Source organism: Lissotriton vulgaris, chromosome 3_1, assembly GCF_964263255.1.
Source record: "Lissotriton vulgaris chromosome 3_1, aLisVul1.2, whole genome shotgun sequence".
NCBI lineage: Eukaryota > Metazoa > Chordata > Amphibia > Caudata > Salamandridae > Lissotriton > Lissotriton vulgaris.
In genome coordinates this window covers 1,833,404,612-1,833,431,297 of record NC_141689.1, presented here as the reverse complement: position 1 = coordinate 1,833,431,297, position 26,686 = coordinate 1,833,404,612, and positions in this window count along the sequence as shown.

Sequence of the window (26,686 nt, the reverse complement as noted above, 5' to 3'; positions counted from 1 at the left end):
TGGAATTGGATAGGTCACACCCACCGCTACATGGTGCAGGCGTCAACAAACGGCTGTGTCCCTGAGAACATGGACATCTGGATGGGGTTTGGGTGATGTTTGGCTAATGCTACACCCTACACATAAGGAATATTCATTTTATTCGCCAGTGCACCAACTTCACACTAGGATTGATAGATTTCTATACACCCTCACTATTGCTACCCAGATTCACCACTACACGTACCCAGCCAAGACCTTCTCTGACCACAACCCTTTAGTGATCCCACTTGCCTGGGGAATGGTGTCGACCCCGGTCCCCACATGGAAACTTTGGCCTCAACTGTTGGAGGAAGCCCCCTTTTGAGCAGCGCTATCCACAACCATTGCAAATTACTTCTCAGAGAATTGGAACACAGCTTCTTCTAAATTATTAGAATGGGATGTACTCAATGTAGTTGTACGGGGCGCTGCAATTGGATCCACGCTAGGCAAGAGATAAATAAAAATCTTCATAGAATAAAAGGTCTAATGTCCGATCTAGAGCAAGCAGCGGCAAACGACCCAAGCAAACAGGCTCCCCTGCGAGACGCACGCATACAGCATGCTGAGCTCCTCGAAACGCTCCGGGTCTTTGACTACAGGGCTATCACACAACTGAAGCATACTGAGGCCGATAAGTCCAGAACATTATTGGCCCAAATATTGAGGGACAGCGCAATGCCCCCCACTGTCACCCTGATTAATTTACCAAACAAGGGCGCGATTCACACTAAACGTGAAATAAATGATGCTTTTTGTAACTACTACAGTGTTGTCTACAACAAACCCGCACCTATTGATGACACATTAGTGGATATTTTCCTTGACAGCTTAACTACCCACATCTCACGGCGGAAGACCAGGAGGCGCTTTCAGGCCCCATCACTAGGTGGGGAATAGGGGCTGCCAATAAAGGTCTAGCACGTAATAAGGCTCCGGGCCTTGACAGCCTGCCCATAGAATTCTTTGACTCTTATTCAGAAACCCTAGTTCCTAAATTAGAGAACGTATACAAGAGAGCATTAGACTCCAGCCACCTACCGCACTCCACCATCCAGGCTCTAGTCATTTCACACCCAAAACCGGGACGAGACGGCACCGACTTATCTAGTTACCGACCCTTGTCTCTACTGGCAACTGAATGCAAGATTTTAAGCAAGATCCTAGCTAACCGACTCTTTCCACACCTAAATGCCCTAATACACAAAGACCAACATGGTGTCCTCCACGAATGCAGCTCATCTCTAAACATCAGACGACTAGACTACACCACACTATGCTGGCTACCCCAGAGTTCATGACAATGCTGGCAGTATAGCGTTAGACCTATGCCAAGCCTTCTACTCCATTACATGGGGGTACATGTTTGTGGCCCTGCGTAGCTTTGGTCTTCCTCCCGAATATCTTACCTGGGAGCATTTATTGTATACTGGTCCCACCGTAAGAGCCCGCACAGGTAATCATATTTCATGGGAATATACTGTACACAGAGGCACACGTCAGGGATGTCCCTTTTCCTCCATGCTATTTGTTCTTGACATAGAGCCCCTAGCAATAGCGTTGAGGCAAGCAGCTGATCAACTGGGGATACCTATAGGAGATACCACACACCTAATATACATCTACACAGATGACATAATCATCTACCTGCGAGACCTTACTACCCGATCGGAGCCCCTTCCCACCATCTTGTCTCAATTTGAATGCATCTCCGGCCTCGCTATTAATGAAGGGAAATCGACCGCCTTCTATTTCCAAGACGGACCCCGTCCAAACGTACTCAAGTTTGATAAATATAACCTACCAGTAGCTCACCATACATTTAAGTATCTAGGGGCATATTACCAAGCAATAGCGATAATTATCGCTATTGCTTGGTTAGAGACAAAAATTTACCGCTGAGCTGCGGCGATTTTTATCACAGATAAACCTTGGTATTACCAAGGTTTATCGCAAATGCGATAAAAATCGGCCGCAATGCATGAATATCGCTGAAAAGTCAGCGATATTCATGCATTACCGAGCTAATGCTCTTAGCCGTGTTATCCACCTCCCATTGGATAACATGTCTAAGAACTGCTCAGGGCAGGTTTAGTTTTTGGAGATATTCGCGCTTAGCGCGATTATCTGCAAAAGTTGGTAATAGGAGATAGCGATGTTAGCGACTGTTTCCAGTCGCTAACATCTTGGCACGCCCACTTTGCATGTCATTAGTGATAAATATCACTGACATGCAAAGTGGGGCCCAAGATGGTCGCTATCTCCTACTAGCTGTCGCTAACTGGTGTTAGCGACAGCTAGGTAATAGGGAGATAATTTTATCTCCGCTTTCTTGGCTTTTAAAGCCAAAAAAGCGGAGATAAACCCCCTTGATAATATGCCCCTAAGAATCCAAATATATAGAGCGCAAGCTGATCAACTTGATGGAAATCTGCCAAGAGCAATAACGGCAATACGCTCGAGTGTATCCTTTTGGACATCCCTGCCTTTATCAGTGATGGGGCGGGTTGCTATCTCTAAAATGATGGTACTCCCCCGTCTCCTATATTTTTTTGCTAACTTATCTTTAGTCGTCCCTCTGTCCACATTTCACACACTGGATACACTACTACTAGAGCTTATTTGGGGATCTGGCCACCGCAGGGCGAGCCTCAAGAAACTTCAGCAGGAATCTCGCACGGTCAGACTTGGGGGTACCCGACTTTAGAGCTTACTACTACGTATGCCATTGCCAGCTTCAAAGGTTGTCTTATTGGACTGTGGGCAGGAACTTGCAGGAAATAGGTTATATGACCCAAGACATAAAGCGAGGATCGCTACACACTCTACTGTTGCCGAAAGTAAAAATCCGCTTAACTGCTCTGCCACTCCTGAAGACAGCACTTCATTGCTGGAAGAAGGCTCTGCGATACACAGCGAATACGATCCCGTATGCTAGTAAAATCCCACTATTGGGAATGCCGACTACTAGTGGCAGACTCACAAAAGCTCAGCTACATGTTTGGTGGGAATGAGGTCGGGTCCTTGTTCGGCGATGGTGCCCTCCTCGATCATGCCACCTTTGTACAGTCCACTGGCATGCCGGATAGACTGTACCTACGCCATGCAGCAGTATCTCATTATGTTTGGCAGACATGGGCACCTCACCGACATAAGCCCCCACAACACAAATTGGTCTGATCCTTATACTATATGTGGGAGGGCAGCATTGCCAATGCCCGAGGTGGGTACGCCTCCCCCAGTTATGCAGGGCGCCATATTGGCTGAGTTTCCATCTCTGCCAGCCTCCGCTTCCCTAGCGCTTATGGGCAATTTAAAATCTGGGTCTCCGCTTGACCCCTGCCCTGCCAAGCTCCTGGGTAAATTGGCGGAGGTGGTTAATCCACTGGCGCACCCTCTTCTCAACCTTTCGTTGAGTCTGGGAGTGGTGCCGCCAGTGTGGAAGCAGGCAATGGTCATCCCGTTGCTTAAAAAGCCGGGACTTGACCCGAAAGCTCCAGCCAATTATAGGCCAATTTCACTGCTGCCGGCTCTTGTAAAAATTCTGGAGAAGCACGTTCAGTCGGTGCTCTCCAATTTTCTGGAGTCCCATGAGATCTTACATGACTCCCAGTCGGGCTTCCGTTCAAATCGTAGCACCGAGACCGCGCTCCTTGAGGTTTCTGAAACCATTAAAGGGGTGTTGGATACCGGGGGCAAAGTCATGCTGGTGTTGTTGGATTTGTCAGCGGCTTTTGACACCGTCCCCCATGAGGGCCTGCTCGCAAGACTCTTTGAGATTGGTCTGCGGGGGACGGTGCTCAGATGGTTTTCATCTTTTTTAGCCGGCCGCCGGCAAACGATCTGGACATCATCTGACACCGCTGTAATGCCGCCTTTGGGGGTCGGGGTCCCTCAGGGCTCTATACTGAGCCCGACCCTTTTTAACATCTTTATTTCCCCTTTGGCGGCGGTGGCGGAGTCATTTGGTGCCCGGATCGTGTCGTATGCCGACGACACCCAGCTCCTCTTCTCTTGCGAGAGAGGGGCTGACTTTGACGGGGAGAGTATCGAGAATTGCCTCGGGGCTGTGTTCTCATGGTTCCAACTGAACAGCCTCAAGTGCAATTCCGATAAATCTGAGGTACTCTTCTTCGGGTGCGATACGGAGCCTAGCTGGCAGGCCTGGTGGCCCATCGACATGTTCCCTCCGTCCGGCTCTTCTCCCATGGCTAAAAACTTGGGGGTTAAGATGGACAAGGGGCTGACGATGAAAGCCCAGATCCTGGGGGTGACCGGTACCTGCTTCGGCCTTTTAAAAATGTTGCGGAGGTTTCTGCCTCTCTTGTCTGAGGAGCACAGGAGGCTGACTTTGCAGGCTCTGATAGGCTCCAGGTTGGATTATGCCAACATTCTTTACCTGGGCCTGCCAGAGTATCTGCTGCAGAGGCTTCAAGTTGCACAGAACGCGGCGGCCAGGGCCATCTTTGGCCTAAGTAGACGCACCAGCGTCTCTGGGTTGTTGGTGACGCTACACTGGCTACCCATCCGCAAACGGATCGCCTTTAAAGCTTTGACTTTGGCCTACAAGGCGCTCCATGCTGTGGGAGCAAAACATCTCCAAAAGAGACTGACCTTTTACCACCCGGCTCGCTCGCTGAGGTCGGAATCTCTACTTTTGGCGGCTGTTCCGCGTGTGAGGAGGGCTCGCCTCGGGGGCCGCTCTTGCAGTCTGTTGGCTCCACAGATGTGGAATTCATTACCGCTCCCATTGCGGGGGGCGACTACTCTCCTTGATTTTAGAAGAGGTCTCAAAACCTGGCTGTTTTCCCAATAGGTTGGCTAGTAGTTCCTCTTTTTTGTTCTGTTTGCCTTTTAACCTCTTTTAACTGTGTTGTGTTATTCTGAAATCTGTTCTCCTTACCTAAAGCGCCGGGACACTCTTTTTGAGTAACCGTTGCGCTATACAAAAGAATAAATAACATAACATAACATAACACTCAATTAAATGGCTCTATGTGGCTATTTGGGCACAGGCCTCCATCCCCCTCACTGATTCTCGAACTAAGTGGTCGGACGCTACTGATACTGGGTTAACTGATAAAGCCTGGGCAAGTATCCTAGAACACCCAAAGCCAGTATCCCGCAATGCCAAATTTAAATTCTTACAATTTATGGTACTACACAGACTCTATTTAATCCCCGGAGAGACTATGGGCCAGATGTAGGTAAGTAACATTTACCGAATATTAATTACCGAAAATTAACGAATTTTACCGATTCGGTAATTAAGATTCGGTAAATGTGAGGGGTTGGTATGTAGGGAATCCAGATGTTCCCTTTTACCGAATCGGTAAAATTCGGTATTTACCGATTCGGTAAATACCGAATCGGTAAAGCCTATTGATTCCTATGGGCTTCAAAGCCCATAGAAATCAATAGGCTTTACCGATTCGGTATTTACCGAATCGGTAAATACCGAATTTCACAAGGGTGCAGGGGATGTCACTTTGACACCCCCTAAACAGGATTGGGTGCCATGTGGTAGGCATACAAGCCCTAGGGGCAGGTCTGCCTGTCATATGGCACAGGTGTGCATGCACACATGTGCATGCACACCAGAATCGGTATTTTACCATCAAATAGTATTTGATGGTAAAATACCGATTCTGTAATGCTTGTGGGACTCAGAAGAGTCCCACCTACATATCAATTTTACCGAATCGGAAAAAATACCGATTCGGTATTTTACAGAATCGATAAATTTACCGATCGGTAAATTTACCGATTCTGTAAAATACAGGGCCCTACATCTCAAATTGCATTTACCGGTCGGTAACGGCCGAATTCGGCCGTTACCGACCGGTAAATGCCTACCTACATCTGGCCCCTAATCACAGGTTCCCCGACGCCCAACACTACTGCCCACTGTGCAGGTCTGAGGAGGTGGGCTTTATTCACATGCTATGTATTTGCCCTCAACTACGCGATTATTGGGGGATACGACCTGCACTTAAGGAGATCACACATCTACAGGTTGAGGATAACGTCACATAATGTCTATTGGGTCCCCCTAAATGCTCATGCACTTTGGAAGTATAATTGCGCTTCCTTGACTTTGCCCTCATATTGGCCGTACGAATAATCACCATGAGGTGGAAATCCCCTAGAGGCCCTACTTTACCTGCTTGGCTGGAAGAGGTGGTATGTTGGTGTGGAGCCGAAAGCGTGGCAATTAGAGGCAAAGAGGCACGTGGTCTATGAAAGCACCCCATTTACATGGACTGGGATCTCATGCTCGAAAGGTTCAAAATGCTAGATCTTATTCCACAGCCAATTACTTCTACCCCACTGCTTAACCAATAGTACGTAGTTCTAGATTCACATAAAGGTTGAAATGTTCAAATCACCTCGTCATCCACACGACAGTAGTAGGTCATGCCAAGTGTTGTTTTTACAAGCACACAAAGTTGAATTGCACAACAAAACTAGCAGACTAGGAGGGGGATGAGGGAGGGGGGAATGTTTTTGTTTGGTATTGGGGATGCTTAACAATATATTGTATATTATGCTAACTATTCTTTTATAATTTTGTGTGTAATTATGACGTCATTGGTACTCTAAATGCTCTAATTTTTGCCTATGTGTATGTAAGTGGATCTCTGAATGCATATTGTTAACATTTGAGACTGGTAAGAAAATAGAAAACTGCCACAATGTACTAGATATGACAACTCGCAAATAATCTGTGGTGTGTAATAAAGTCTGTGTACAAAAAATAGGTGATGCTGTGATTCTATTATTAATATATAACACAAATTGCCCGAACCACAAAATCTCTACAAGCTTATTAGGAGGGAAAAGACCAATTTATTGTGATCCCCCTCGACATCCTACTTAGTGTCAATGTTTATTATCTTTTTCAAGGTATGTCAAGGTATATGACAGAAAACAACAATACATTAAATATTTACACACCTATATATACTTTGTACATACATAAAAAACAGATTCTTTACACAGTACAAAAAGAAAATTTCTTGCTTCAAACATTACAAAACACTAAGAATATATCACAAACAACATTAGAACAAACATTACAATCAAAAAATGAGAAAAATAGGAAAAACCAATCAAGGGGGAATTATAAGCAAGTGAATGGCTCTTAAACAAATCAATACTGGACCAGCAGGTCCTAGTATCGTAGAGATGACATTTTATTCCACCCTATGAAAGTGCCGACGCGTTTCGAGATCAGGCACAGTGTCGCTTATCTCTCATCAGGGCTGTTTTATTCTTTGTATCAAACTTAGTTGTAAGTAGAGCAGGGCATTAAGGCGTAAAGGATTTCAAACCAAATATTTCTAGACGTTGCCAGGCAGGAAAACCTGGTGAGAAAACTTTGATCACACCAGAGGCGTGCTGTTATTTTCGAGCAAGACGGCAAATTGAGAGCACATTCCCAAAATTTAAAAAGGGAATAGAAATACATCATTAAGGAGCCTACCTTCATGGTGGTGGATTATATATAGGAACGCCGGTTGGCGGCAGTCGACAATAGCAAGGTTGTTCTGCATGGCCACGTTTAGAAATATTTAGTTTGAAATCCTTTACGCCTTAATGCCCTGCTCTACTTACAACCAAGTTTGATACAAAGAATAAAACAGCCCTGATTAGAGATCAGCGACACTGTGCCTGCTCTCGAAACGTGTCGGCACTTTCATAGGGTGGAATAAAATGTCATCTCTACGATACTAGGACCGGCTGGTCCAGTATTGATTTGTTTAAGAGCCATTCACTTGCTTATAATTCCCCCTTGATTGGTTTTCCCTATTTTTCTCATTTCTTGATTGTGATGTTTGTTCTAATGTTGTTTGTGATGTATTCTTAGTTTTTTGTAATGTTTGATGCAAGAAATTTTCTTTTTGTACTGTGTAAAGAATCTGTTTTTTATGTATGTACAAAGTATATATAGGTGTGTAAATATTTAATGTATTGTTGTTTTCTGTCATATAGCTTGTCATAACTTGAAAAAGATAATAAACATTGACACTAAGTAGGTTGTCGAGGGGGATCACAATAAATTGATCTTTTCCCTCCTAATAAGCTTGTAGAGATTTTGTGGTTCGGGCAATTTGTGTTATATAGTCTATAAAGGGTCTAGCCCCCACCACGTGTTTATGGACCTATGCCCTTTTGTTCTTAGTGATTCCATTATTAGCACAACATTTTGCATCACATTGGCTAGTTGTCACCAAGCCTCAGGGATTTGTGGTTTTTTCAAGTTCTTCACAGCTGCTATTCAAATTAATGCAAGATCAGAGAAGCATAATAGGAGCCTTCGTTCTTGCAATAAAATGTAACCTTTGTCTAGTACATTTATTTCAAAGAGCTCAACCATAAGAGTTTCTGTTTCGCTTATTCTCTGGTTCTCTCATCATGTTCATTGCACATCTTACGTTGGCCTACGTGGTGGAATATTAATTCGCCCTTCTAATACCTTGCTGCATGTATTATGTTGTTTTGGCATACTTTACATTAAGTATGGGCGAATTTTGCGGATCTGAGGTCAGGAATTCGCTCGAAATCGCAAAAAAGTCCGCAAATTCGCGGATTTTCCAGAGAAATCGTGGATTTTTTTGCGATTTCCATCTACTCAAATGGAGTACTTTCTACTGGCTAATCAGTAAGTGCTACCGCGTTGGGTAAATGTATAGTGCTTTTCCTACACTGCAGCTGCGTAAAGGGCCAGAAGATTTGTCTCCACTGACCATGTGTGCCTGTAACTTTGCCACCACGCCAAAAGGCGCCGGGGTCCTTTGAGTGAGCTGGCCATCATAGTTGGGAAAGGGCGGGAAGATGTTTGATACCGCTAGTGTGTGGTGCGGGGCTTCTATGCGTGTCAACAAGCCTCTTGTGTATAAAGGGTCAGAGAGCGAGCAGGGCAGCAGGTGAGGAGAAAGCAGCCTCCTGGTCACAGGAACTACACGGGGATTGCGCTCGAGAAACTCAGGGATGCAAAGACCTCCCTCGGGTATTACAGATAATTTTCGACTGCAGATATGGGGTTAAAGCACATTTGCCCAGCCTCGACCGTGCTCACTAATGCTTTTGGGCTGATTAAAACGTTACTGAATTTGAGCTTCAACTCGGGCACCTGCTTTATTTATATCTGTAAGTGCTTCCTGTTGAGGTTTAATTTTTGTGACAGGAGCCTCGTGCCAGAATGAATCCTGCACTTCATAGTTATCCACGAAGATGCCACCATTTTGTGCAATACCTCTACTCAACTGGAGTACTTTCTACTGGCTAATCCAGTGAGTGCTACCTCGTTGGGTAAATGATAGTGCTTTTACTACACTGCAGCTGCGTAGCGCCAGAAGATTTGCCTCCACTGACCATGTGTGCCTGTAACTGCCACAGCACAAAAGGGTGCTGAGGTCCCTTGAGTGAGCTATTCATCATAGTTGGGAAAGGGCAGGAAGACGTTTGATACCGCTAGTGTGTGGTGCAGGGCTTCTATGCGTGTTCACATGCCTCTTGTGTATAAAGGGTCAGAGAGTGAACAGGGCAACAGGTGAGGAGAAAGCAGCCTCCTGGTCACAGGAACGGGGATTGCGCTTGAGAAACTCAGGGATGCAAAGACCTCCCTCGGGTATTACAGCTAATTTTCGATGGCAGATATGGGGTTAAAGCACACTTGCCCAGCCTCCACCGTGCTCACTAATGTTTTGGGCCGATTAAAACGTTACTGAATTCGATCTTCAACTCGGGCACCCACTTTATTTATATCTGTAAGTGCTTCCTGTTGAGGTTTAATTTTTGTGACAGGAGCCTTGTGCCAGAATGAATCCTGCCCTGCATAGTTATCCACGAAAGTGCCACCGTTTTGTGCAATACCTCTACTCAACTGAAGTACTTTCTACTGGCTAATCCAGTAAGTGCTACCTCGTTGGGTAAATGATAGTGCTTTTCCTACACTGCAGCTGCGTAGGGCCAGAAGATTTGTCTCCACTGACCATGTGTGCCTGTAACTTTGCCACAGCGCCAAAAGGCGCTGAGGTCCCTTGAGTGAGCTGTCCATCATAGTTGGGAAAGGGCGGGAAGACGTTTGATACCGCTAGTGTGTGGTGCGGGGTTTATATACGTGTTCACACGCCTCTTGTGTATAAAGGGTCAGAGAACGAGCAGGGCAGCAGGTGAGGAGAAAGCAGCCTCCTGAGCACAGGAACGGAGATTGCGCTTGAGAAACTCAGGGATGCAAAGATCTTCCTCTGGTATTACAGATGATTTTCGACGGCAGATATGGGGTTAAAGCACACATGCCCAGCCTCGACCGTGCTCACTAATGCTTTTGGACTGATTAAAAAGTTACTGAATTTGAGCTTCAACTCGGGCACCTGCTTTATTTTTATATGTAAGTGCTTCCTGTTGAGGTTTAAATTTTGGCCCACAGGAAGCACTTACAGAGTTAAGGCAGGTGCCCAAGTTGAAGCTAACTTTGTAACCATTTTTGAATGGCACCAGCAAGCACTCTGGCAGCTTTCCAGCGCCATTCTAAAATGGTTACAAAGTGAGCTTCAACTCGAGCACCTGCCTTAACTGTGCTTCCTGTGGGCCCAAAAAAAAAATACGCCAGCTTGAGAATTCGCACATTTTTTGGCAATTTCGCGAGATTCGCGCGTCGCGTATTTGCCAAAAATTCGCACATTTCGCGAGCTGACCAGATTTTGCGCCCATACTTACTTTACATACATAATTTTTGTCTTTATTTAAACTATTGGGGTTAGCCATTTTGTCTGTTACTATGCATTCAGTCCTGAGAATGGTCTTGCTTATTGACCAAAGACCAAAATGTTGATGCATCCTTTGTGTCGTGAGCAACAAACCCTCTTTTCTGTTTTTTCAAAGGTCATGCAGTTCTGGATGGTGGTGCTGTCTTTTAGTCTCACTTTCCTCAGAGACACAGCATTGTGGGTCTACCTGCTGCTGTGCTGAGAGATGGCAGCAGGTAGTCCCACAGTGCAGTGTCTTTGAGGAAAGTGTGAATAAAAGATCGCACCACTCTCTTTAACCGCATAACCCTTGATAAAACAGAAAAGAGGAAAATCCTCAACATAGAATTCAAGACAGATGAGAGTCTCACGAGTATGCATGCATATATAGCCAAGGTTACATTCAAAAGGCCTTGATGAAGGACCCAGACTCGAACGGGCTCATAGCGGGGCTGAAACATGTTGGCACAATCTTTTGCGATTTCATTGAAAAGTTATTCAATAAAATACTTCAACAAACATGTTATCCTTACCTTAGGTACCCAAGGAATAAAGGAAACCTTTGGGTATACCCGTAGGTATTTTTAACCAAATGCCCTTCATCTGGATCCCTGCTTATCCAGTTTGATTTATTTTAAGAACTCCTATTCTGCCTTTGGTTGAGTCCGCCCTGGTCGTATTACTCTACCAGAGTGTGGATAGGCAGCGATTATAAAGTATGTCACAATTAGTGAGTGAAGCTTCTACTCCAATATCTTTGGATACCCCAGAGGTGTTAGGAGGGACCTCCTTTGGACAGGGTAAAATGCCCCCCACCCCCCACCAATTCATATAAACATTCCAGCTGTTCTTGTTTGTGATATTTATTTTGGGAGAATGCAACTGGTCTTATTATCTATCACTCTCTATATTGTGGTAAATCTTAACAGAGATAGCCATGGGTTTGGCTCTGATGGCAACACATTTAGATTCTCAATTTATTAATTTTATTCAATATTACTGTCCAATAGAGGATGATGTTCAGCCTCTTAAACAAATATATGTAAAAGAAGAAATTCTCTTGGAAAAATACATCTATAGTAAAGTCTTCATTCATTCAAGTTCACACCAAATATACATCATTGTATCATGCGTACAAAAACATCCCTCTAGATAAGGACACAAATCTGAACCCAAAGAGGCAACCACACAGTACACAAAGATAAGAAAACTCAAATGTCTAACACAATCATAATTTATTTAAAAATATTCCTAAAATAGTTATAGACGATTGACAATAATAAAAAACATAAATGAACACAAAAAACAGGGTTTACAAAATTATTATGAGAGACAAAGACATATATGTGAAACACTAAAATTCATCAAAGAAATGTTATTACCACAGGAATCAAATACATAAACACCATCAGTCTATTCATTCATGATTGTATTAGACATGAGGCTGTTCCTGAATATAACCCAATACAGAGGTAGGAGTCGACGCATTTCATTGGTAGAAAATTATTGCATTACCACCTTCATCAGGACATAAAGAATACTCTCTCGCAATAAATTAAAAATTTGGTACACCTAGTTAAAACAAAAAACAATCTATTCCCCATAGTCATTACTATTATTGATTACATTGATGGTGACCCCTATCCCCTCAGAACCATTATTAATAAATATATTGTACAATCGAAACAAGAAAATGAAGCAAGGATCAAAAACATCTGAAAATAAACAACCTTGATTGCAGTTTTTTTATAGTCTGTTATCAATGTGTCCATATAGTTGTCAAATGGGTTCAACACTGTCACACAAATTATTAGGGCCCCATTGATCACATAGAGCTATAGGCATCGACTTATTGAAATAATCTCACATTCCAAATCTTTATCAATCCATCAATCATAATAATACAACATAAACACATCTTCACTCATTCGGTCCATTTTCTATATAAATAAATCTTTCCATTTATTACCTACCGCTAATCGTGTAGGGAGACGGGATGCTGATTGAATCACCAATTCTTTCACAGACAATTTAAAATTTGCACATGGTCTGTATAGATCCAACTGTGTCTACACCATATCTGTGACTTTAGGCCTAATGTAGAATAAAATAGCATACAGGTGTTACCCATTTTAGCTTTTAAATTTTGGATGATTTATTGTGAAATCGTCTAGCTACTAAGGTCACACACTCACCTTAGTTGGTTCGATAAACGCATATAATACTGCAAGTCAAACGTCCAGGGGTAGTTCAAAATGAAGTTACATTATTGATATTCGTTATACTGTTCCCAAAGTAGGGCCACAGGTTTCACACCTAAAACGATAACAGTTTATCTTTATTGTTGTGGTCCCGTTTTAATAGAACCGTCACCATTGTGGATTCTACTATGTCATTGATAGTAAATATGCTTGTAACCAATGTGTTTAGTTCAAGTTCAAGTTCAAGAATTTATATAGCGCACTACTCACCCAGAGGGTCTCAAGGCGCTTGGGGATGGGTTCATTATTTATCGAATAGCCAGGTTTTAAGTTCTTTTCTGAAGGAGATGTGGTTCTGTGTAAGGCGGAGGTGGGTGGGGAGTGAGTTCCAGGTCTTGGCCGCCAAGTAGGAGAAGGATCTACCTCCCATGGTGGATCTTTGGATACGCGGAACTGCGGCGAGGCCTTGATTGGAGGATCTTAGTTGGCGGGTGGGTGTGTAAAAGGATAGTCGAGAGTTGAGGCATTCGGGCCCTAGTTTGTAGAGGGCTTTGTGTGCATGGGTGAGGAGACAGAATGTTATTCTCTTGTTGACGGGAAGCCAGTGGAGGTCTTTCAGGTGGCCGGTAATGTGATTTTGGCGAGGGATGTCCAAGATGAGTCTCGCTGATGCGTTTTGGATGCTTTGGAGTTTTTTCTGTAATTTGGCTGTGATTCCGGCGTAGAGGGTGTTTCCGTAGTCCAGTCGACCCGTGACTAGTGCGTGGGTGACAGTCTTTCTTGTCTCGGAGGGGATCCAACGGAAGATTTTTTTTGAGCATACGAAGTACGTTGAAGCAGGAGGATGAGACGGCGTTGACTTGTCTGGTCATCGAGAGTGATTAATCTAGGATGAAGCCCAGGTTGCGTGCGTGATCTGTGGGTATAGGTGCTGTGCCCAGAGCTGAAGGCCACCATGAGTCGTCCCAGGTGGAGGGGGGTGATCCTAGGATGAGCACCTCCGTTTTGTCTGAGTTAAGTTTTAGGCGGCTGTTTTTCATCCATTCGGCTACTTCTTTCATGCCTTCGTGTAGGTTGGTTTTGGCGATGTTGGGGTCTTTGGTGAGGGAAAGGATCAGCTGGGTGTCGTCAGCGTAGGAAATGATGTTAAGATTGTGATGACGAGCGATGGATGCGAGTGGACTCATGTAAACGTTGAAGAGGGTGGGACTGAGTGATGATCCTTGTGGTACACCGCAGATGACTTCGGTAGCCTATGATTTGAATGGCGGAAGTCTTACTCTCTGGGTTCTTCCGGCGAGGAACGAGATAATCCAGTTCAGTGCTTTTCCCTGTATTCCGATGTTGTTGAGGCGTTGTATGAGGGTGCTATGACAGACTGTGTCGAAAGCGGCGGAGAGGTCGAGTAGAATGAGGGCCACTGTTTCTCCGTTGTCCAGTAGTGTTCGGATATCGTCTGTGGCTGCGATGAGGGCGGTTTCGGTGCTGTGTTTGGCTCGAAAGCCGTTCTGTGAGGGATCGAGGGAGTTGTTGGATTTGAGGAAGGCGGCGAGTTGGCTATTGACGGCTTTCTCGATGACTTTTGCTGGGAAAGGGAGGAGGGATATTGGGCGGTAGTTTTTGAGTTCAGAGGGGTCTGCTGTGGGTTTCTTCAGGAGGGCGCTGACTTCGGCATGTTTCCAGCTTTCTGGGAAGGTAGCAGAGTTGAAGGAGCAGTTGATAACATCACGGAGATCGGGTGCGATGATGGAGTCTGCTTTGTTGAAGATGTGGTGGGGACATGGGTCGGTTGGCGAGCCGGAGTGGATGGAATTCATTAGGCAGATGGTGTCTTCGGTGGTGATTGGGTTCCAGGCGCTGAGATTGTTAGAGGGCGGTTTAGGTTCTGAGGGGGTTGGGGGGGATTGTTTGTTGGAACTGTTTTCGAAGCTGTTATGTATGTCGGCGATTTTGTTGTAGAAGAAGGAGGATAACGAATGGCAGAGGTCTTGTGAGGGAGTGATGTTGTTTGATGCTGCGGGGGGGTTGGGGAATTCTTTGACGATGTTGAATAGTTCCTTGCTGTTATGGGCATTGTTGTCGAGTCGATTCTTGAGTGCTGATTTCTTGGTGGATCGGATCAACTGGTGGTGTTTGCGGGTGGCTGTCTTGAAAGTGGTCATGTTGTCGGCGGTTGGGTTTTTTCGCCATGTTTTCTCGAGAGTACGGCATAGTTTCTTGGATTTCTTAAGGTCATCGTTGAACCAGGGGGCCTTTTTGCTGTCTTGTTTGGTGTGATTGTTTTTCAAGGGTGCTAATTCGTCAGCGCTGTGAGTGATCCATTGTTTGAATTTGATGGCAGCTTGGTTTGGGTCCGATGAGAGGGCAAGTGGTTTTTGGTTGAGCGATGTGAGGAGTTGGTCGGTGGTGACTTTATTCCATTTTCTTCGGGGAATAGGTTGTGGGGGGTTGTAGGTCGAGGTGGTTTTGTAGCTGAAGTGAACACAACTGTGGTCCGTCCAGTGGAGAGCTGTGGTGCGATCGAAGGAGATGTGTTTGCTTGAAGTGAAGATTGGGTCTAGCGTATGCCCGGCTACATGGGTGGGGGTGTCAACAAGTGGTTTGAGTCCGAGATTGGCCAGGTTGTCCAGAAGGGCGCTGGTGTTGTTTCCGTTTTTCTTTTCTAGGTGGAAGTTGAGGTCTCCTAGTAGAATGTAGTTCTCGGAGGCGAGGGCATGAGGACTGATGAAGTCAGTGATGTCCTCGGTGAATTGTTTACGTGTTCCTGGAGGCCTGTAAAGGAGGGTGCCTCTGAGTTTGGTTCTGGGGTCTGTGTGGATCTGGAAGTGGAGGTGTTCGGCGGTGGTAAGGTTATCGTCAGAGCTGGTTGTGATTTTGATGGTGTTCTTATGCAGATGGCGATGCCTCCTCCAGTTTGAATGGAACGGTCTTTTCGGATGATCTTGTAATTATAACGGATCTACAGAAAATATTTGTAACACCTATCTTTATAACTAATCTGCACTATGTTTAAAAGTATCTCTCCATTTCTAATACTCCTGTATTTATGTATCATTTATAAATGTACCTTGCACCCGGATACGGGTTGCGCTCCGTATATGTGACAAGAATGCTACGAAGTAGCTCAAGGCTAGATATCATCGTTCTATTAAGCAGGGTAAAGGCCCCAATAGTAGTGAAAGTCTTAAAGAAATTAATATAGTGTAATTTGCCAGAGGTCGGGTGCCGCCTTTTTGCAAGAAAAACGGTGGGCTTCAGTAATAATGGGAATCTGCACAGTCTGCAGCTCTACGTAGCGTTAGTTTAAATCTTGCCTTATATTGTGAATCCTGCTTCCTTTGCTTAGTTATTGGTAAATCATGCCGTGCTAGCTGGCTATTACCTTGAAATGCGATGAAAAACAGATAACCGTTTGTCGATGAGTCGTCTACCAGGCGTCTCGTGTTTGAAGTGAAAATGAACTAACAGAGTCTTTTTTTAAGTGTGTTTTATACAGAGTCTGACACGTTAGTTTCAGATGTGACAAATACGTCACTTTGATGCAATCCTCATTGTCTGCTTTTCTTAAAGTGGCCCCATCCTACACTAGGCACATGTGGGTCCCACTACGATATTTACAATTTTTTTTGCTGGTACAGAAATAGATAAGGTTAAGATATAATCAAGCACATTTTGGATGTTTTAATTTTAAAGGCTTTATCATAAGGATTATCCCTCCTAGGCAACCCTATTTGATTTTAATTGGCTCAGTTTCTGTAATACCTAATGTATTCAGAGAACTGTTTAGACTACATAAGAAGTTTCTATTATAGAAATATAAATAAAACAGAGATTGACCCCACTGACACTACAAATAGAATACATAAGAAGTTTCTATTATTTCACCTATATTCTTGTTCTTCAACTATACTTATAAATATAAAAGAAGGAGGGGTGTAACCCCTTCATTGTAAATCAGAGGATCACCTTATGGAGCCCAAGTATGTCCACCGCTATCGAAAAAGGTGGCTACTGGTACACCACCGATGTCAACAGACACGAGACATACAAAAACCCAACAAGGATATTGGCCAAATAAAACATATGAGTGATAGTCACCGTTCTTTATTCAATTAACCTCGTCCAGTCCACTTTTGTGTTTAAAATTTTATTTTTGACACCAACAACAACAACTTTATTGTATGATTGATTAAAATCCTTTACAAAAACGACAGAAAGTGCAAGTTAGAAAAGGTAATATTAAAATACATAAAATCTTAGTAAAACAACAAGGTCAAAATGTGAAGATACTATAAAGTAACTGAACACAAATTACTTAGAACCAAAAAAAAAAAGAAACAAAAAAAGAGGTCCATTTAGAAACAACGCATGCAGAATTTGACATGTGGGGATGTGCAAACTGCTGGGGGTATCCTGTTCCTACCAAAAGTTAGTATAGACATGTATATTATAAAAAAGGCTGTGATCAGTAATTGCACGTGTCAGTGGTACTTGAAGCATAGTTTATTCAACTGTCACTTCTCTGGCTGATCATATGAGCATTCCAGTAGCCGCATAAAACTTCCCAATTAGTGCCAGCTCCATCGGAACTGTAGTGGTGTAGATATGCCTTAAGGCCTCCTTACATGATCTAATGCTGTGATTTATAAGCATGGTTCTTAATTACAAGTACTTTGGGGACAGCAAGGCTGGGAAGCAGCAAATAACATGCCCCACAGATTCTGTGTGGTGTTGACACAGACAACAGCCGGAGCCACTGAATGACCAGTTTTTCCAGTGGGCTCTATAGTCTTGTATAGGCAAAGTTAAGAGCCTCACCCTCATGACATTTTGTAGGGCTTGCCTTCCAAGACCTGCTGTTAAATAGGGCTGGCATGAGGTACTTTCATGTGAGTTAATAAGGCCTTCTGCACCCAGGACTGATCTTATCCGTTCAAGGTCTTGTTGCCTCGAGATGTCTTGCCACACTTTTTCCGCAGGATCTTTAAATTACTCTTTGTTAATAGTATGTCTGTTGAAAGTTCGATTGATGGTCCCAATTTTTTTTGGCCATCAGGAGATACCTCGCCCCGTGACTGTTATTATATATAAAGACCACCTGTAGCGCTGCCCTGATTGTGCCCAGTTATGCATTGATCACGTTATGTTGGAGTTTGACTATGTCTTTTTTACATTCAATGTCCATTGCTGTGATAATGAACTCTAGTTGGATCAGTGAACGCCTGGTCGTGTGAGGGAGCTTGAAGGCCCTCCAATTTTTTGGTCAACAGACCAGGGAAGACAAGGTGGCCATAGCTGAGTGTAGACATTAGCTTGGCTTGCATAACTCGTCGGATCCCCTCCGTCGAGTGGCATACAAGCTTGTGTTGTAGTTTGCACAAGCCATATGTTAGCTTAGCTGCTTTTGCCTCCAGTGCTTTAACCTGCAGTACTGGTCTGCAGATATATGTAAATAGTACTCCTAGGTAGTTGTATCTATTGGTTGTGCTTATCCTTAGAGGGCGCAGCTGCCATGCCAGTATTTGTTTTTTTGGCTTGTGACCAAAGATCAGCACTTTAGTCTTGGATGCATTAGCTGCAAGCTACTTTTCCATGTTGTAATTATGTAGCGTCTCTAATGCCCTTTTCATGCCAATTCATGTATGATCCAACAAAACGAGATTGTCCGCATACTACATAATTGGCAGTCTAAGATGGCCCTATTTTGGAGGAAAGATGTTAGTTTTTAACAGTGTTCCTCCCATGTCAGCGGTGTATACGTTAAATAGGGTGGGGGCGATGACGCAGCCCTGTTTTAGCCCCGTTTGTAAAGATCTTGGCAGTTGCGCAGGTGCTAGTGAGTTTTACTCGCACCCATGTGCCGGTGTAGAGTGAAAAGATGGCCGCAAGTTTCCATGGTATACCCCACTTAGGCAATTTTGCCCACAGAATGTTTCGATCAACTCCATCAAAGGCAGCACTGTAGTCCACAAAACATGCATATAATGGAGGGGAGGTGGCCCCAGTTGCCTTCGTTGCCAGATATGAAAGTGCTATGGTGTTGTCCATGGTCGACGAACTCGGCCGAAAGCTAGGCTGGTAATGTGGGATTACTTGATATTTCGTGATCTATGACTGTAGCTCTTTCAAGAGCATTTTTGCAAATGCCTTTCCTTCTACGTCCAGTAGTGCAATCAGTCTATAATTCCCAGGGTCAGAGGCATCCCCCTTTTTGTGAATGGGATGTAGGATGGAGCCTTTCCATGAATTCGGAACAGCAGAAAAGTTATAGCAGTGATTGAATAAGGCCTGAATGTGGGGTGCCCAGTATTCACATTCTTCCTTAAAAATATACCCAGGCAGCCCGTTGGGCCCTGGCACCCCATCCTTCCTGATGCCTTGGAGGATGGTTAGTGTTTCCCTTTCTGTTTGGTAAGGATCCACTGCATCGCTCTCTTCTTTTTGGTGGTCTTCTACCTTGACGATGCTTTCCATGGATGTTTTTTGGTTGACATTTAGGTTGGTGGCATGAGCAGCCCATTTTTTAGTAGGTACAGCATTGTGTTTAAACCTGTGCTGATGGTATCTAAAATTGAAATATACCATTGTTCGCGGTTTTTATGTTTCAGTGTAAAGTCTCCTAATCTTTTGTTGCCTTCTACTTTTTTCAATAATGAACGACTTAAAATCCGAAAGGGTGTGGCCTTCCTTCATAAAGTGGCTAACACGGGGGGCATTCTCTTTTTGATTTTTAATGGCAGATTTATGCTCCCCCAATCGAATACGGGGCGCCCTGGATGTTTCACCAACGTATCCCAGGTTGCATGGGCACAGAAGTAGATATACCAAATTCCTACTTCTGCAGTTGCTTAATGTTTTAGAGGTCAAGGTATGTTTGTTATAAACCACCTCTTTCCCCTCTATACATTGTCCGCACATGTTGCAATGACTACACTTATAATTACCAATGGCCTGAGCACCTAACAAAGTCAGTTGTTGTATTTTGGGACCATCTCTATAGGTATGTACAAGTTCCCTCTTTAGATTATTATTGCGTTTGAACGCAAATAGAGGCCTCTCCAGCTTTGTGGGTTCGGTGTCATTCAGAATGCTCCAGTTTGACTTTATTATATTTTTTATTTCATTGATCAAGCAGGTGTATTGACTTACAAAGACTAATTTCTGTTTCTCCTCCTGTCTCGATTTCCTAATACCTCCAACTGTTAACATACTTTCCCGATTATAAAATCGGGCGCATTTGAAAGAGTGTGAGATAAGTTTCCTAGGGTAACCTCTCTCCTTAAGTTTTGCCTTTAGACGCTCAAAATGTTTGTAACAGTCATTCAGAGAAGAACAATTCCTCCTCAATCAGAGGAATCGCCCTAATGGAATGTTATACTATTGTGCCTTAGGATGGAAGCTTGAATAACGCAAAATATTGTTTTTATCTGTTGGTTTGGAGAAAAGTTCAACCTCCAATTTCCCACTAATCTCTTTGATTTTCAAATCCAAAAAGTTCACACTTTGATTACTACATTCTGATGTGAACTTCAGGTTGGTGTCCCCCAAATGAAACCACTCTAAGAATTCCTCCAAGAGGTCAACAGATGAATAGGATGTGATCAATGAATTTGCTCCACTTCACCACATTCTCGTAAAATGGGTCAGATTCATTGAAGACATGGGTGTCCTCAAATTGTCCCATGTGGAGGCATGCCAGACTTGGGGCACAGGTGGCCCCCATGATGGTCCCCTTGCATTGGAGGTAAAGATCATCCTTGAAGAGAAACAGATTGTGTTTCAATGCTAACTCACTGAATGCCAGAATGAAATCGCCATGGGCACCCCTGCATTCTGTAGGCCCCGGATGCCACTGATGACTCTAAGTGTGGCATCCTGGGGTATGTTAGTATACAGTGCCTCTATATTTAATGTAACTAAAAGTTGGGTATTGCTATCAAACTCACATCCTTCAATAGTAGTAATCATGTGGGTAGAGTCCTTAATGTAGGATTTCTGTTTTAGAACCAGTGGTTTTAAAAAACCGTCCACATATTTACTTAGTGGTTCAAGTGGAGAGTTGATACAGCTTACAATTGGCCTAAGGGATGGATTTCTAATATCCTTGTGAAATTTTGGCAGTCCATATATATCGCAGGGTTAATGGCTTTGTCATTATTCAGGAACATAAACTCTTTGTTTGATATCCACCAATTTTATTGTGCTGTAGAAAAGAGTGTCTTATTCTCTCTATTTAATGAATGCCATTTGTGCATTGGAATCTTTTAACAATGGGCATCCACAGTCAGAAGTTTCATAACCCTTCTCTCATAGACCAAGGTGTCAAATACAACAATCCCACCCCCTTTGTCAGCGGGCTTGATTGTTATATTCAAGCCATTTTTAATATCGGAGATGACATTTCTTTGTTGTTAATATTGTGAGTAATAGGAGGCTGATGTTCCAAGATGTTACGTATGTTAGCCTCTACAACTTGTTCAAAAACCTCAACTTTGCTATCTACTTGACTAATGTGTGGGGTAAAGGTAGATTTGGGTTTAAGTCCTGAGATGTTTATTTCTTCACTGTACTCCCTGTTCTCAAAGCATCTGGCGAGTCTAATTTTGCAGAAAAAGGACTTCCGGTCTTTCTCCAATTAAAATGTATTTTCATGTGTGGAGGGTGCAAAAGTAAAAACTTTAGCTAGTACTTCTAATTATATTTGAGTTCAGGGTCGTTTAGATAAATTGATTATGGGGAATGTATTCGTGGTTACCTCCAATATCTTCGGTTCCTTGTCTCGAGGAATTCCTCCTGAGGTTGATGCCTGACATATTGACCTCTTCCAGAGCTCAGATTGGTTCTCTGTCCTCTCCTTGAGCGCTGATCTAAAAAAGAAGAGGAAGAGGTAGGACAAGAAGAAAAAGAAGACTTATTCATCATTGATGCGCCCCCTCCATATTCTCCATTCGGGAAATGGCCGTCTGGACCTTTAAATAAAATCTGATTGTGTTAGATATTTGAGTTTTCTTACCTTTGTGTACTGTGTGGTTGCCACTTTGGGTTCAGATTTGTGTCCTTATCTAGATTGATATTTTTGTACGCATAATACAGTGATGTATATTTTGTGTGAACTTGAATGAAAGAAGACTTAACTATCAGTGTATTTGTCCAAGAGAATTTCTTCTTTTACATTTACCAGTGGTACCCTGTCTCATGGTCAGTGGGGTCACTCCCCGTTTTATTTATATTTATCTTAAACAAATATGTACAGCTCTCTTGGATGTAAGGGTGCTAGTTATTGGGGGAAGGATTTCAATCTACTCCAGAATCCTGTGCTAGATACTTATGTAGAGATAAGAGACAATAAAACTACAAATCAATGTGTTTGGGGGATCCATTTAAGCAAGATGAAGGGCTGGTAGACCCATGGCGCTTTGAAAATCTTGATTCAAGGAAGTATACATGTTTTTCCAAGCTTTAGCTCTGCATCATAAATTGATTTTTTTTTTTCTGCTCGGTTTAATAGCCTAGATTCTCAAATCATGGGGAATAGTTTCCCAGATCATCCATTTATCTCTCTTCAAGTTAAAGTTTGAGTCATTAATATCAGAACTACTAACTGGAATTTTTTAATAGGTCTGTATTAATATATGACACTTGGAAAAATGATATCCTTTTTTTTATGGAGGAGATTTTTAAGATTAATTCTTTAATCGAACTTAGGGTCTCTGTTAACTATTTGGGGAGACTTCAAGGTTTTTTTTGACAGCCAGGCCATAATCTTTAAAGCAAACATAATCCAATCCTGTAGAGCACTGATAGAGGAAATGCAGGGAGATATAGAAAAAGGAAACAAGTACATGTCTTAGTAAATCTTCTCCCTTTCCTGGTGAATCACTGAAATTGGTTAAATACAAGCTTTGTGACTTCCTTTAAATGAATGCATTGTTAATGAAAGGTCTGTATTTCAGAAAGCTTATGAGGAGAGTGAAAATGTAGGCTGTGACCTGGATGGGTAGGTAAAACCTAGGGCCAGGACCAATTGGATAGTAGATGTGATGGACCCAGCAACTAACTCTAACACTTCCAGTAGTGATGATATACAAAATTCTTTTTTAAGCCTTATTCCTCAATTTTTTAGGTCTTCATCAGAGATATCGGAAGATGCTATTGGGGACTTCCTTGATCCAATTTCAAACCCTGAGGTGTCCATCGATCAGCAGGAAAGCCTAATTAAAACGATATCAGAAAACAACATTTCGGATGACCTCGGCTTCCGTGACCAATTGCTGAGGCAGCAGGAATGATATTCCCATTAAGCTATATAAAAAATGTGTTTTGCTGTTACAAGATATTTTGATAAATCTTCTAACAATTCTGGCTGACCTATTTCTGTATCATTTACAGGATCTGTTGCTTTGAGTTTTCACAAAAAGGATAAATCGCCTTTTAACCCCAAGGCCAATTGGTCTGCTAAATACCGACTATACATTGTTGATCATGATTTTAGCCAACCGCCTAATTCCTGTCACCCAGAAGCATATTCATGGTGACCAGAATGGTTTTCTTCCCTGTAGGTCCATGGCAACAAATGCAAACTATTTGATTCAGGCCATAGACTATTTCCTGAAGAATAAGACCAGAGCGCAGCCGCTATAATTATGGTTGATGCAAAAAAACTTTCTTTGACCTGGTAAGCTGGGTTTCCCTAATTCAGATTCTGAAGAAGTTTGGCTTCCTTCCTCTATTTATTAAATTACTGGAAAATGTATATTTAGGTGCAGAAGATACAATTAGTATTAATTCAAGTGGTGCAGGTCGAGTTCATATTTCATGTGGAATGTTTCAAGGATACCCAGTTTCCCCAGTTTTATTTACCTTTTTTATTGAACTTTTGGCTAACATGCTACATAACAATGATTTTATTATACCTCCATTTGTAGACATGTAAAAAAAACGTTTTACAGATGATATTATTATATATTTGGATGCAGTGGAAGCTAATATTCAAAAAGCCCTAGATAGGCCTAATGATATCACTGCAATCCTGGGCTGTACAGAAAATCAGAAATCTTGCTTTTTAATGTTTCAAAGGAGGACATCCCTATTTCAATTAGGGATAAGTACAAGTCTACTCATTCTATTAGGTATCTTGGGATATTTGTAATCTCCAACATTCTAGACCTGAATGAGATAAATTATCCTGCTTGATATATTTTATACCTAAATGGAAAAGGATGTTGTACACCTGATGTATGGTTTGTTAACATTATTGAATAGCTGGTGGGTGCTAACTGGTAAATCCACCTGAGTGAGAGGATGAATTTAATGCTTGATTTGCATTGCTCCCTGGATGGGAGGACATCTCTAATTGCACTCTTTTGAGGTTTCACCAAATGTAAGCACTCTTCAAAATTGTATTTCACATACATTTCATTTATTATTGAACATTCTTTGTTATATGACTTTCCTCTGTGATATAACATTGTATTGTGTAAATTCCTTTTTACAATGTTTCTCGTGCCCAATGCATTTCGGGCCCTGCCCTTCATCAGGGGGAGTATCTCTGAAAACATAGAGGATATTTTTCATTTGATATCATATACATGTGTTACAATCAAAAATATGCTTTTGTAACCTTATATACCCATGACAGGTTGGTTGACTTTGATGTTAGTAAGGTTGCTTCATCAAATGCAAACTTATCAATGATAACTTTTGGTAAATTAAAAATAAAAATAAAATGGGAGATACATTAGTATTATATAAAGTGAATGCGTCCTAACGCCTTGAAATAACAAGTTAACCGTGAACGGCGATAGATGTTAAGGCGTAGCTTACCCTTACATGTTGTGTAAACATATTATGACCGTTGTATAAAGGCGCGTGGGTTCCAGGTTGCGTGAGTTGGTGCACCATGTGTATAAAATTGTATGTGTCTGTTTTAAAAAGACCAACCTTACTGACGTTGGTATACTCAATCCGTCGTGTTTCGCTCATATAATTAAATTCAGTTGCATGATAACGATGGTGAACGTGTTGCGTTCATAGACGTAAATCGTCGCTTTTAGTGCATGGAATCGAGCTCTTTGAATTTAAAACGACAATGAGCTACAATAAACTAACCAACTGTTAATTATTCAAAATATTTGTCCAATAATGATCTACATTGCAGGATTAATTATCTCACCTCGGGGCTGATTCACAGAACTAACTTAAGACAAAATCCTAAACTTACTACTTTTGGTATTCACAGAAGTTGGGATTTTGTCTTACGACAGACTTAAGACAGACTTAAGACAGATTTAAGACAGAATCCTAACTTAAGTCTGTCTTAAATCTGTCTTAAGACAAAATCCTAACTTCTGTGAATACCAAAAGTAGTAAGTTTAGGATTTTGTCTTAAGTTAGTTCTGTGAATCGGGCCCCTCTTTTTTAAGTCAAGAGAGTTATAGGTGTGTGAAGCGTGACTCAATTTAAATATGTCCACCCGGATGTTTACCCACGGCGAAAACATAAAGGACGGACCCGTGACGGGATATGTTGAGAAAACTAAAGACGGACGATCGTCAAATGTTTACATTAGTTACCAATGGTAATGTGAGAACTCGGCAGTGTGGGAATTCACCTAACTTTATTGCTGCAGTGACTGAGGATGTGCTCGACATAAAAATAATTACACAATTACATTGAATGTGTGTCTGGGGGTACGTTAAATAATAAGGTGATATTCAATGTAAAAAACGGATAATACAAATTAATACTGGTGATACAAAAAATGGATAAATAACGGTATTCAAAATGTAAAAGTGCAGAATGCATTAAATAATACCATTTAGGTCCAATCTCTCATTCAACCCCTTGGGATTTACAGTGTTGAGGTGGTTTATCCCAAAAACTTCTCTTTGTAAAAGGCATTGTGTATTGTCTCTCCTTTGCAGGATTGCTCCAGTATGGTGAATCTTAGTTGACTTACGTTGTGATTCATGGAATAGGAATTTACTGCAACCGTGCATTTGAGGTTTTTCGTTCTTATATTGCTTTTGTGTTCAGTTATACAGATTTTGATCTTGCGTTCTGTTTTTCCTACATATGCATATCCGCACAGGCATTTAGCATATATATAGCAATCATACTGTTGCATGTGGCAGTTACTCTCAATTTTACTTGTGATCCTTTTGTGAAATGTAATATGTGGGTTCCTTTAATAACAGCATTGCAATTACCACGGTTCATGCAGAGTAATGTGCCTTTATGTGTAGTGTTCTTTTTTTCAAATTTTCTGTTCAGTATACCCAAATCTTGGTGGTTGAATATAAATGCCTTTGAAATCTTCTTCAAGACTTAAAATAGGCCATTTTTTTATATGGACTTCTTTATACTTATACTTCTTGTGGAGAATTTTGATATGAAAACCATTCTTTGGGCTTCAGTTTTCTTTGGTTTGCTCACAACTAAATGTTCTCTCTTTGCTTCATCTGCTTTTTTTATAGCTTCCTCCAAAATGTTTTCTGGGTAACCTCTTAGTCGGAATTTATCCACTGTGGTGATCTTGCTTGTGGCGTATTCTTCCTCTGATGAAGAGATTATATTTATTCGTAGTAGTTGTGAAAATGGTAAGTGAGTTTTGAGTGCTGGTTGATGGAAGCTTCCATGATGTAGAAGGTTGTTTCTATCTGTTGTCTTGGTGTAAACACTGGTAACTTGTTGGCCTTGCCTATTCTGTAT